Source organism: Molossus molossus, unplaced genomic scaffold (genome assembly GCF_014108415.1).
Source record: "Molossus molossus isolate mMolMol1 unplaced genomic scaffold, mMolMol1.p scaffold_m16_p_27, whole genome shotgun sequence".
Classification (NCBI taxonomy): domain Eukaryota; kingdom Metazoa; phylum Chordata; class Mammalia; order Chiroptera; family Molossidae; genus Molossus; species Molossus molossus.
In genome coordinates, this window is record NW_023425363.1 from 2,087,488 (window position 1) to 2,096,425 (window position 8,938).

Below are 8,938 nucleotides of genomic sequence, written 5' to 3' on the forward strand. Positions count from 1 at the left end.
ATCTCATTGGTAACCCATTCATTGTTTGATAACATGCTATTTGGCTTCTATGTAATCAAATGATTTTGAATTTTTTATTGTAGTTGATTTCTAGTTTTATGCCCTATGATCCAAGAAGATGCTTGATATGATTTCAGCCTTCTGAATTTGTTACAACTTATTATGTGTCCTAACATGTGGTCTATCTTTGAGAATGTTACAAGTGCACTTGAGAAAAATGTGTATTCTGCTGCTTTCGGATGAAATGTTCTGTAAATATTAATTAAATCCATCTGATCTAGTGTGTCATTTCAAGTCACTGTTCCCTTGTTGATTTTTTTTTTTTTTTTTTGGGAAGCTCTATCAAGTGATATGAGTGGGGTGTTAAAGTTTCCTATTATAACTGTATTTCTGTCAATCTCTCCCTTAAAGTCCACCAACAGTTGTTTTCTGTTTGTTTGTTTGTTTTTTACATTTAGGTGCTCCTATATTGGGTATATATGTATCTACCAGGGTTATATCCTCTTGTTGGATCATTTTTTTAGTACTAGGTAGTGTCCTTCTTTGTCTTTTGTTATGGTCATTGTTTTGAAGTCTATTTTGTCAGGTATAAGTATTACTACTCCAGCTTTTTTTCATTTCCATGAAATTTTTTTTTTTCATTCATTCACTTTCAGCCTGCATGAATCTTTTGTTCTGAGGTAGATCTCTAGTAGACAGCATACATATGGGTAATGTTTTCTTATCCATTCAGCTACCCCATGTCTTCTGATTGGAGCATTTATTTCATTACACTTAAGGTTATTATTATTAGTTTATCCTCACCCAAGGACATTTTTGCATTTATCTTCAGATAAAGTGGGAGAGAGAAAAGAAGGCAGAGAGAGAGAGAGAGAGAGAGAGAGAGAGAGATGTGAGAGAGACACATCAACTGGTTGCCACCCGCACAACCCCAACCGGGGCCAAGGATGAATCACAATCAAGGTACATGCCCTTAGCGGAAACCGAACCCAGGACTCTCTGGTCTGTGGGCCAACGCTCTAACCACTGAGCAAAACCAGCCAGGGCTTAAGGTTATTATTGATAAGTACTTATTTATTTCCATTTTAACTCTTTATGCCTGTGTTTCACTCTATTTCTTCTTCTTAAAACAGTCCCTTTAACATTTCTTGCACTGCTGATTTAATGGTAATTAACTCCTCTAGCAATTTTTTGTTTGTTTGTTTCCTGTCAGGAAAGCTCTTTATTTCATCTTTAATTTTAAATGATATCCTTACTGGATAGAGTAGTCTTGGTTTCAGGTCCTTGCCTTCATGCCATTCCCCTCTGGTCTGTAGTGTTTCTATTGAGAAATCAGGTAATAGCCTTATGGGAATTCCCTTGTAGGTAACTGTTTCTGTCTAAGATTCTCTTTTTGTATTTAACCTTTACCATTTTAATTGTTATGTGTCTTGGTGTGGATATCTTCGGGTTTACCTTGATTGGGACTCTGTGCTTCCTGAACTTGTGTGACTTTTTCCTTCATCAAGTTAGGGAAGTTTCCTGTCATTATTTCTTTAAATAGGTTATATATTCCTTGCTCACTTCCTTCTTCTCCTTCTCCTTCATCCACATACCCCTATGATGTAGATGTTGTTATGTTTCATGTTGTCCCAGGTTCCCTTAACTATCCTCATGTGTTTTTTTTGTTGTCAATCCTTACCTGAAGATATTTTTTGCACTGAATTTGGTTTTTTAGAGAGAGTGGAAGGGAGGTAGGAAGGTAGAAGAGAGAGAGAGAGGTGAGAAAGACAAAATTGGTTGTCTCATGCAGGACCCCAACCAGGGCCAGGGATCAAATCTACAACCCAGGTACATGCCCTTGACTGGGACTCAAACCCATGAACTTTTGGTTTGCAGGCCAATTTTCTAACCACTGAACCAAGCCAGCCAGGGCTGTAATTGGGTCTTGATTGCTGTTGTCCCATTTGTGGTGGGCTTGACCCTCAGGTTGGCTGACTGTGAGGCTCATCCCTGACCATGTCGTGCAAACTATTGTACAAGCACTGAAAGAACAAATCAAGTCAAAACAAAACAAACCTAAAAACAACATGAAAAAAAAACCAACAAAACAATAAGAAAAATTGTACCAAAACCAAAAACAAAATAAAATAATAAAAGCTAAGAAATGAAAAGAATTAGAGAAGAGCTCTGGCCAGTTTGGCTCAGTGGTTAAAGCACTGGCCCATGGACCAAAGAGTCATGGGTTCAATTCCTGGGTGAAGGGCATGTACCTGGGTTGCAAGTTCAATCCCCAGCCCTGGTTGAGGTCATGTGGGAGGCTCAATCGATGTGTCTCTCTCACACTGATGTTTCTCTCTCTTTCTCCCTCCCTCCCTTTCACTCTATCTAAAAATCAGTGGAAAAATATCCTCAGGTGAGGATTAACAACAACAGAATTAGAGAAGAAAAAAGAGAATATGAAAGAAAAGAAGGAAGAGAAAAAATATTTAAGAATATAAACAAATAGCCCTGGCTGGTTTGGCTCAGCAGTTACAGCATTGGCCCGTGGACCAGAGAGTCCTGGGTTCGGTTTCCGCTGGGGGCATGTACCTCTGTTACAGTTTGTCCGTGGTCCCGGTTGGGGTTGTATGGGTGGCAACCACTCAATGTGTCTCTCTCACGTCAATGTTTCTCTCTCTCTCTTCCTCCCTCTCTCCCTCCTGCTCTATCTGAAAATAAATGCAAAAATGTCCTCGTGTGAGGATAAAATAATGTGTGTGTGTGTGTGTATGTAATTATAAAAATAAAAATAAAATAAACTATGGGAAAAAAGAATAAGAGAAAAAATAGAATAAGTAAAGGAAAGAGAGAAATAAAAGACATGAAAGAAAAAAGAGAAAAAATTGAAAAGAAAAAAATAAAGATTAAAAAAGATAAGACATGAGGTTAGCCTCAGCAGATTTTTGTACCTGCTGTGATCTTAGAGGTACTCCTTGTGAAGTTTGTTGGGTCCTGCTCCAATGTTGTCTGAAGCTGGCCACTTAGTGTGCTGGTCCTGGGCATCCTGGAGGTGCTGTGGTGCAAGCCATTGTCAGATGCTGTCCCGCCTGGCCCTTGGCAACCTGTGTGATGCTTGGCAGGGCAGAGCTTCTAGTAATCTGATGGGGTGGAGCCTATGGAGCTCAGAAGTTGGGTCTGCCTTGGGTCTTGCACTATGAATGTCCCTGCACAGTGGGGAGTTTCTGGGACCTGGCAGAGTTGCTCAGATAGTCTCCCAATGGGGGTAGTGCCCTCAACCCAGAGCTGCATGGGCTGAACTTGCCAGAGAGCTCAGATCTGCTTCCCTGTAAGGCAGCTGCAGGGCCCAGCACATGCCCACCGGAATCCCACACAGAACTCTATCTGGGAGACACAGTCACAAAAAACTCAGCTCTGTGCGGCTCCCTGGTACCTGCACCACCTAACTGAACAGGAGGGTATATAAAATCAGCTGTGCTTGGCATTCTGATCTCTCCAGGTGTCTGGCCACTGCAGGACAAGGCTGAAGCTCCCAGCTTCACCCAGCTCCGAACAGGCCAAATGTCTAACTCCCCCATACTGTCCATCTGAGCAGGGTAGGACCGCATTTCCACCCCAACGCGGTTCTCCTTTGCCTTGGAACACAGCAGTGCAGGGCAACCCTAGCAGTTCAGCAGGTAGGCGGATGGGCGCTGCCCATGTGCTCGAGGTGGGCAAGACCAATCCTCTTTGCCGAGCCACGTAGTCTAGACTCCCACCGGCTCTCTGTCCAAAGTCCTTCCAGGGCATAGAGGGCCCCTCAAAGTTACTGCTGGGTGTACCTAGCAGACCCTTCCACCGGCCCTGAGCACTGCCACAGGGCCCCTCCCGCCGTCTCAGAGTGAACTTTCCAGGCTGGAATTGAAGCAATAAAATTCTCCTTCCCTGGGCTGGTGCAGTCTGAGTCTCCCAGGTGGACCAAACCCCCACTGATTCCCAATGTTACTTGGGTTTCCCTTCCCACCTTGTTGCTCTGGATGGTGGATCCCTGTGTGGGGCTGAGATCCCACCCTCCCAGGGGGAGGGACGTCGCTGACTCAATATCCCTCCAGCTTCCCAGCGGCAGCATCTGTGCAAGGGGGCGCCCCCCCCCCCTCCCCCCCCCCGTCTCCGCCTGTCTCCTCCATGCTCCTGTTGATAACATTTCAGATTAGCTACACTTCAACTGGGTTTTCAAGGTGATTGCTCTGCAGTTTAGCTGTAAGTCTGGTCCGGGGCGGGGAGCAAGCAGACGGGGCTTCCAGATACTCTGCAGCTCTCTTGGAATCTCTGCCTACTAATTTTGATTTTCTATTAAAAATATTTTTTTTCCTTTATTGATTTTATTTTATTTATTTTTTTTATTTTTATTTTTTTTAATCCTCACCCGAGGACATTTTTCCATTTTTTGTTCAGGTAGAGTGGGAGGGAGAGAGAGGAACAGAGAGAGAGAGAGAAACATTAATGTGAAAGGAACACGTCGAGTGGCTGCCACCCGCACAACCGACCAGGGCCAGGGACAAACTGCAACCGAGGTACGCGCCCCTAGCGGGAACCGAACCCGGGTCTCTCAGGACCGCAGGCCAACGCTCTAACCACTGAGCAAAACCGGCTCCTTTATTGATTTTAGAGAGAGGAAGGGAGAGGGAGAGAGAAATAGAAACATTGATGAGAGAGAACATCAATTAGATGTCTCCTGCACGCCCCCCACTGGGGATTTGGCCCACAACCTGGGCATGTGCCCTGACCAGGAATTGAACTGGTGGTCTCTTGGTGCCTGGGTCAGCATTCAACCACTCAGCCACACCAGCTGGGCTGCCTATTGATTTTTAATTGGATGCTAGACATTGTGACTTTTACATAGTTGGGTCCAACATGTTGAATTCCTGTAAAGAGCATGGGATCTTCTGCTAACAAATAGCTTGACAGGATCAAATTGATCCCTTGTTGTTAGCTGTGCTCCAGAATAAAGTGCAACATTTTTTCAAGAAAGGCAATTCTAGAACAATGTGTTACAAGGTCTTTTCATGCTGAGCCCCATCCCAGCCCTGAGTGAGCACCAATAATTGTTCAGTCTAAAAGTTCCTAATCAGATTGCTGGATGAAAAAACTTCAGGGTCACTAAGCAAAAGAACAATGTGGAATACTATACGGGTATCAGTGAAGCCTCAAGGCACTATAAATATTAAAATGCATGTCCAGTTGATTCACTCCTATCATAATAAATTATATAGGGGCGGGCAAAAGTGGGTTTACAGTTGTGAGTATGTGAAACAGAGTTTATTCGTATATTATTATTTACTTCTTAATTATTGTATTATTTATTTGTATTGTCTCCTTCTTTTTTTTCTTGTTATTATTTTGTATCCTTACTTATAGTTTATTTCTTATTTACTCATGGCTGGTAATTTAACTGTCTTTTTCTATATGAACAACTGCAAACCCGCTTTTGCTCACCCCTGGGTTTATACTCCTGATACATTCTAGACTCCACTAGGGTATTACTTCCTTTTTTTTTTATCCTCACCTGAGGACACTTTTGCATTTATCTTCAGATAGAGCAGGAGGGAGAGAGGGGGGAACAGAGAGAGAGAAACATCGATGTGAGAGAGACACATTGACTGGTTGCCACCCACACGACCCCAACCGGGGCCAGGGACAAACCGCAACCGAGGTATGTGCCCTTTGCGGGAACCAAACCCAGAACTCTCTGGTCCGCAGCCGATGCTCTAACCACTGAACAAACCTGCCAAGGCAGGATATTACTTCTTATATGGACATCAGAATTATAGTTGTCTATCATACTTCTAACTTATCCTGTTTTTGTTTTTTTTTAATCCTCACTCAAGGACATTCCTCCATTTTTGTTCAGATAGAGTGGGAAGGAGAGAGAGAGAGAGAGAGAGAGAGAGAAACATCGATGTGAAAGGGACACATCAACTGGTTTCCTCTCACAGGACCCCAACCAGGGCCAGGGACGAATCGTAACCGAGGTAGGTGCCCTTGGCCAGAATCAAACCTGCGACTCATTGGTCCGCGGGCTGATGCTCTAACCACTGAGCCAAACCAGCCCGGACTATCCTGTTTTTTTAAATAATTGTTAGAGGTATCCAGATATTTTAAACTACTATTCCTCCAGTTAGAAGTTTCTAAAACAAAAGAAACATGAATCATTCTTGAAAACTTGCAGAAGAGGTCATTTATTCCCTTTCCATACATACCCCACACAAACAATTTCCACACGTGGAATAAAGCAACTAGAAAAGGTGGTTCAAGGTTGTCTCTAATCTTCACAAAAGTCATAAATAATGGCACTTTTGTTCCAAAGGCCCAACTAAGTACTGTAGAAATATTAACTAAAGCAGTCATGAACAGTGTGTCACCTGTGATGTGCTCTTAGCCAGTCAGGGGGTGTTGATGCTATAGCCCATATTTCCTGTTAGACCTACACAGGTACCACTGGGCAGAGAGCGTGTGTGACTGAGCCGAGAGAGAGGACCCCACTCTCTAAAACAAGCCCAACTAGATTCTGGGAGCTACTGGCCTTGAAACCTACTGCAAGCATTAATAGCCACTGTGTTTGTGACACTCGTCTATTTTAGTTGGTTTTTATGTTCTGTCCAGTTTTAATGCTACTGCACAGCTATTGTCACATCAGATGATTTAACAACTCATCCTACAATAAAAAGAAAAAAGAAATTAACCTTGGATCAACTACAGAGTATATTTAATACACGTGCGTCTGATCTTAATCAACAAAATCTTGACCAGGGTGAAAATCTGAACATCACGAATTAATGTCCTGTGGCCTAATGTTTGTCCTTGGCCCAGAGAGAAGGAAAGCAGCTCCTGACATCTGGAACAGAGCTGCTCTTTGTAACGATCATGAGCTTGTCTGAGGCTCACAGCCAGGCCATTTTTTTCTGTTGGACATAAAATTCTCACAGACTATCAACTTCAGAGGTTACTCAAGACCAGGATAAAATAAAACAAAACAAGGCTGCTTCATAATTCTATCTAAGAACAGACACAAATACGGTCACTGTGCCATCCACAAAGTACCCAATCATAGAACTGCCCCTTGCTTTCTAATAGCATTCAATCTAGACCAAATTCCTGGCTTCCTTGAGCCCTCCATCAAATCATCCACCTAACACCCAAGTCTCGTCATAGCTTCTTTCTAACACCCTCTCACCAGCACACGCCACGGGTCCCCTGCGTGTATTCTCCTTCCCTGAGCCAGTAGAAGCCCACTGTGATCAATTACACACACGTTCCTGGTGCGCTGGCCAAAGGGCGCTGGGCAATCAAACGTACCCATGAGCACAGAGGCTGCAGAGTGGGCTTGGCGAGGGTCCTGAAACCTCCTGCTGCGCACCCTTGTCCTACTCACGAATGCTCTTCATGCCTTGCTTTACCAAATGCATCAGACAGAAGCATTCTATCCCAAAGAGGGTGAATAATAATGATAAGAGGCAAAATATAACAAAAGACAATAAATAGTGACTGTTACTAATCTTTTTTCTTACTATTGTAAATTATTCCCATCACAACTTAGGATGTGAGGTTACAGTTCAGGCATAGCTCCTTGCAGACCAGAGCCCCGACCCATAGCCATCACTGAGCCTCCACAGGCCACCCAAATGGGCCAAGTAGCTCAGGAGGGCTCACCCTCCAGGTGTGGCAGAGGGCCCTCGGAACTGTTCTCCCTCCATCTCACCAGGGGACTCAGCCAGCCTCCCAGCACCCTATTCCTACCCTGAACGAAAGTATTGCCATTATCTCTAATATCTACATGATCAACCCCTTCTGGGATCTACAGATTATCTCCTAATTCCTAAAGGGTGTAACTTTTTTAAGAAAACAGGTGGTCAGACCCTACCTTCTACTTGTCTCTAGCTCAATCTGCCCTTGGCAGAAGAGACAAGGGGTGCTGCAACAGATGTCTCCTCCCATCCCAATCCTGCATCCTTCACCCGTGACCCAGTGATGGACTGAAAGTTTTAATTCAGCCACCCAACTCTTAAAAAAATTTTTTTTGTCACTTAAAAAGTTAAGCTATTTAGCCCTAGCCAGTTTGTCAGCAGAGCATTGGCCTGAGATTTGATTCCTGGAAAAGGGCACATACCTGTTGCAGTTTCAATCCCAGACCTGGTTCGGGTGGTGAGGGAGGCAACCAATTGATGTGCCACATAGATGTTTCTCGCTCTCCCTCCCTCTCTCCCTTCCATTCTATCTAAAAATCAGTAGAAAAATATCCTCAGGTGAGGATTAACAAAACAGTATTAAGCTATTTACATTTGTTGTGGTAAAATACACAGCATAAAATTTAGCGTGTTACCTATTTTTTCAGTGTACAGTTTTGGCATTAAATACATGCACATTGACGTTTAAGTTGGCAGCACCAAGGAGGAGTGAAATGCTCTTTGTTTCTCCCTTATAACTCAACAGAGATTCCTCTGCTCAACACACTGGGTGCCTGAGAGATCCACACATCCGGACACCTGAACATGGGTGGATTAGAACACACAGGGAAGGCAGGACTGGGGAAGCAGGAATGGTGGCCAAGACCCCAGTTCCCCCACCAGGGCAGCTGAGCCCATGGCCCCAGCGCACGTACTAGCAGTGGCGGAGATGAGGCCCATGGCTCTGCTCCCCAGCCCGCGGCCCTGGCTCCCTCCCCTGCCTGTGGCAGTGCTTGGTGGCAGAAGCGGAGGCAGTGCACGTGACTCAGGCATCACAGCTGCAGTGGCACCAGAGGCTACGGGGAAACTGGGGGGCAGAGGCAGCAAGTCAAGATGTTGCTTCCCCATCCTCCCACCAGGCCTTTTGCGCAGAGATCCAGACAACCCCAGAGCAGCAGGGACAGAAGCTATCCTGGTGAACCCAGTGATGACATGATACCTGCAACCAGTCATGCACCACTGCAGTAACACTGGCA